We start from the raw sequence: 4969 nt of genomic DNA, 5'->3' as shown, positions 1-4969 counted from the left end.
GAGTGAAGTATGTCCCAGACTTTGTGTTTTGTTTTGTTTGAGAGAGATGGATGGATTAGTAGCCATCAATGATGTCATTTCAAATCAGTGGTTGAGGGATGGGCTATTCAATGAATTGAATGGAGAACCATCAGGTGGAGGGATGGGAATAGAGTTAGAGAGTTACCCCATGTTGTATCTCAAAATAATTTCAAAAAGAAAGGGATAATATCAAAAAGCAAAAGGAAACAAAATTACTATAAGGAAAAGGGGGTAAAAACTGATCTGATATTGGGGTGGGAAGGAGTTTTCTATATATGAAAAAAAAAGTTAAAAAAACTACCAGGGAAAGTATTTGACTACATAAAAATTAGAAACTTCTGAAGTTCAAAAACACTATGAATAAAATTAAAAAGCAATTTCACTTTCCATCATGGTGGAGGAGTTTGCGTCGTGCTAACCACTCCATAGATAACAATTATAAACTCCTGACAAAATATTTTTTTAAAAAATCTGTAAGGCACTGGATAGCAATCAAATCAGATTGACAATAAAAGAGCATTCAAGCCCCAGAAGAAGGAATCACAATGGGTGAGATCCTCATCCTGAGGGCACTCACCAGGAAACTCAGGGCGTAAATGAATGCAGGAAACTAGTCCTATACCCAATGCACTGGGCTTCCAGACTGGCTGAAAACTGAAGAAGTCAAACTCAGAAAAGAGATAGTCTCATCCAGGAAAACCAAATCTGCAAATCAAGCTCTCATATCTTTGGGTCACCCTTGAACTGAGTATGGACCGACCACAGATTTCACCGAGGCCATGCTGAAAGTAATGGCTGGGGGGTGAAAGAGTACCCAGCAGAGATTTCAAGAGCTGCCCCACCAGAAGAGCCAGAAAAACACCGCGGGAACAAAAATGCTTAAAAACAGGAGATTCGTTAAAGAAATGATGATGTGGCCACTTAATATAGCACAACGAAGCCATTAAAATAATGTTTTGGACTAACATTTAATGAATTTAGAAATATTCACATTTTTAAGTAAACACTCAAGTAGGTTAAAAAACGATATGCACAATGTGATTCCAGCTTTGCATTTAAAAAATGCGGAAGAGATAAACACACAGCAAAATATTAATAGGGATTTCCTGGGTGATGGAAATATGGATGCCTCTTCTCTCTTTGTGGTTTGCTTATCTCCCATATTTTCTACAAGGACTATATCTTACCCTTATATTCAGGAACAATAGTATCTTTTTAAAGCATGAGCCAGCTGTGAGTGCAGGGTACTACTTCAAAGGACTTTAGCCCCATAGTGTCTCAAAACTGTAGCTTGGCTCCTCCACGTTACAGATGAAGAAACCGAAGCCCAGAGAAAAATGGCTTGCGCCAAAGCAAACAGCTGCTTACTGATTGTCAGACTAGAGCTCATTTCTGTTTGCTCACCTTGGTTGTAGTAAGGCAGCAGAAAGAGCGCGAACTTTTGAGAACGTGGGCTGGGCACAGGTGGATAGCAATATACCCGGGAGAAAGAAAGGAGGTAAGTCGTCGGTGTGGGAGAGGGCAAGAAGGAGAGTGAAAATCTGGAATACAGGGCTCAAGGTAGAGCCTGGATCCTGGAATTTTCTCTCGGTGGGCAGCAAGAAATCATGGGCATGGGAGAAGTTACACTCAGTGGCAGGCCTCTTCAGCGGTACATCAGAGGGAAACTTGCTTGCAAGGTTAAGAACCAGGGTCAAAATTACCGTGCCTACCGGTCCTCCCGCCCATCATCCAAGAAATTCACAGGTGACAACCATGCTCATGGAGAGAACCTAAAATTATTTGGGAATACCTTTTGTTTCTGCGGTAAGCGAGAACGTAGACTAAGGAAGGGAGGAGAAAAAGATGCGGTTTCTGTCTCCCCGTCGGGGAATCGAACCCCGGTCTCCCGCGTGACAGGCGGGGATACTCACCACTATACTAACGAGGAAAACTGCGTCACCAACCTCAAAATCATTGTTTAGAAAGTTACCTCTAAGTTGCCGGGACAATTCCTTTTGTGAAACATAGCTGATTGTTTCGACTGGCACGTTACAAAACTGACATGATGAGAGCCCTCTGTGTAATTTAAATTTTCTCGCAGCCACATTAAAAAGAAACATGTAATAATTTTAAGACTACATCTTAAGTAACCCAAGATTTCCAAAATATTGTTTTCCACATGCAGCTAAGATAAAAATATAGAGAGATTCTTTTTCGTACTTAGTTTTCAAACCACTATGTATTGTACACTCACAGACAGCACTTTTCATCTCGGGCGTTAAGTTTTCATTTGAAAACTTGATCGGTACTTCGATTTCATAACGTTTACAGCTGAAAAAGTGGATTCATATACCCAAGTTGCTCCGAGCGTACTTAAACTTTCTCCGATAGCTAAATTGGGCATCTTTTTTAATGGTCTATTTGTTAACTTCAAATAATTGATCTGTTTACTGACGTAGACCCGCAAGTGCAGTTCCTCCAACGCACCCGCTAATGTCACGCGCAGGGCCCCGGCGAGGACGTCTCGCACCTGCACGCAGGACCCGGGGAGACTCGGGACCGGGACCGGGTAGGATCCTCAGCAGACCGAAGCGCTTAAAGTCAGGCGGGAAGGAGCGGCGGAGAGGAAAGCGTTCAGAGTCGACCACCGCCCAAACGCAGCGGGGCGGGGAGAGGGGCTCCGCAGCGACGGTCGAGCCCCAGCGAGAGAGAGCAGCGCCTGCAGTTCCTAGTTTGGGTTCAAGCTTTTTAAAAAGCACCCCGCGCGCTCTTCCAAGAAAAGGGAAGGTTTGCGTTGGCCGGGAATCGAACCCGGGTCAACTGCTTGGAAGGCAGCTATGCTCACCACTATACCACCAACGCTAACGTTTGTCCGGTTTTAGAATTCCATACATAAGGAAAGTGGAGGCCGTGGACTTTTCTCCGTGGCGTTCTATGCTCCCGAGGTACACGGAGCCTTCCTCTGGCAAGGATGGATCCCGAACTTACTCCTAATCGGTCCGCCAGTCACCGGGGCCGGCTGGGGTGGAGGGTTCGAGGAGGCGGGCGGGAAGGCGGAAGCCCGGCGTGGCTGGGGGATTTTCCCTGCCGCCTGATCTGATCGGCGCTCCCAGACCCGCCGCTTGGCGCGCCCCAGCGCTGGATCCGCCGGGTGTGGGATTCGGTACCAGCGATTTGGCTGAGGGTCCAAGGGAGACCCGCCGGAAAGGGCGCCAGGAAAAATGGATCTTTACAGTTTAGGATGGGAGAACTAGGAAGGAGGAGTCAGAAACAGTTTTATTTTCCGTACTTTGTCAAGGAGCCTAGGGAGAGTTCTAGTTTTATTTAAAGCAATAAACGCAGCATCGATATAACTTGACGTCATGATACAGCACTGTGGGGTAATCTGAAAGTGAGATAAGAAAACCCGAGGCTGCCGTGTCAGGATGGCCGAGCGGTCTAAGGCGCTGCGTTCAGGTCGCAGTCTCCCCTGGAGGCGTGGGTTCGAATCCCACTTCTGACAAAGCCCTTTTTTTTTTTTTTTCCTCCTTCACTTTTTCCCCACCAACAAATACAATTGAATTCATGGAGAAAGGAGTATTGATTAATCGACACCACCTTTTTGTCCTGCGTATCTATTTATGAATATTATGCTTCACTGTGAATATGGGACTGAATCTATTTTTTTCTGTATTGTAGGCAGGAGACTGGTCTATGAAAACCGGAAGCAGTTGGGATCTATACCTAACTATGAAAAAAATTTTTGAGCCCTTTCTATGTGCCCGGCACACTAGGGCAGGCAGATGTCAAATTCTCCTCCGACCGAACAAGGAAAAGCTCTTAACTCAGATCCCTTCATTTGCTAACTCGGCGGGAGTCTTCTAATGCTCAGACCGTAGTGTTTAACTTTGGTAGGCCTCACATTTCCCACCATCTTGTGCCACCCACTCCTACTGTTGCAGGGTGGACGGGGGAGACCCCTGGGCCCGGAGGTTCAGCCAGTCCCTTGGATGTGACTGGAGGCTCTTAAGTCTCGTGGCAAGAGAAAAATTCAAGGAGGGCCCAGACGATGGTTGAGCGGTGAAAGTGAAGAGTTTATTAAAGAGAAAGAGAGTGCACTCTAGGGATATGAGAGCCGGAGTGCCGAAGAGAGAGCTGGGCCCGGGGTTTGGGTCTCTCTCTTTTATTGACTGTTGTTAACCAGGGGGTAGAGTATTTATTAGCTGGGGAGATTTCTCTGGGAGCAGGATTTGTGGACTTTTCTCCCTGATTTGGTCAGGCTCAGGCCTTCTTTGTTTGGGGCCTGTCTGGTTTGATCTGGCTTTCTTGTGGCTTTAATTTTGGAATGCTGCCAGGCTAGGTATCTAACTTTCCTGACAGCTCACCCTGACTCCTTTGCTGGCATCCAGGCACCAAATTAAAACCCAACCAGCTGCTGACTCTAACACCACCACCAATTCTAATCCAGTACGTTTGCTGTGTAACCAAAACCCAGGAAATGAAGTCAATAGAACAAATCAGGAAAAGTAATACAGAGAAAAGGTAAACTTGCGGAGTTTGTTGTTGCAAGAGCTACTTTTTCCTGAAGATCACAAAGAAGATGCTTTCAGATGTAGGAGGAACTGGTTATGAAAAAATCCTGTTGCTCTTCTGGGAAGAGGATAGAATTGTCAAGATGAAGAGGCTGAATATGTGAGGTTCACAAGTGTGAGGATGGTGAGGATGGAAGGATTCTTCAGGTCGGATTAGGGAAAGTTTGCCAAACAAACTGCCTTCTTTGTTATTTACTAGACCTTGATCTTGGGAAGTCTGCCTGCAGTATAACCTATACAGAGTTGTTGGGAGGCTTAGAGGAGAGCCTAGGAGTTTATTAGAAATGCAGATTGAGGGCGCCTGGGTGGCTCAGTCGGTTAAGCGACTGCCTTCGGCTCAGGTCACGATCCTGGAGTCCCGGGATCGAGTCCCACATTGGGCTCCCTGCTCGGCA

General features: G+C 46.1%; 3 non-coding genes across 3 annotated transcripts; 1 reads left to right on the top strand and 2 right to left on the bottom strand.

The window, feature by feature from the left end:
• Positions 1–1879: 1879 nt before the first annotated feature.
• On the bottom strand, positions 1880–1951 carry TRNAD-GUC. Its single transcript has one exon. It is a non-coding gene; the product is annotated as a tRNA-Asp (tRNA).
• Positions 1952–2793: 842 nt separating this feature from the next.
• On the bottom strand, positions 2794–2865 carry TRNAG-UCC. Its single transcript has one exon. It is a non-coding gene; the product is annotated as a tRNA-Gly (tRNA).
• Positions 2866–3422: 557 nt separating this feature from the next.
• TRNAL-CAG lies at positions 3423–3505 on the top strand. The gene has a single exon. It is a non-coding gene; the product is annotated as a tRNA-Leu (tRNA).
• Positions 3506–4969: the final 1464 nt, after the last annotated feature.

The sequence above is a fragment of the Neomonachus schauinslandi genome, chromosome 6 (genome assembly GCF_002201575.2).
Source record: "Neomonachus schauinslandi chromosome 6, ASM220157v2, whole genome shotgun sequence".
NCBI classification, from domain to species: domain Eukaryota; kingdom Metazoa; phylum Chordata; class Mammalia; order Carnivora; family Phocidae; genus Neomonachus; species Neomonachus schauinslandi.
This window is presented reverse-complemented; position numbering and strand designations above follow the sequence as displayed.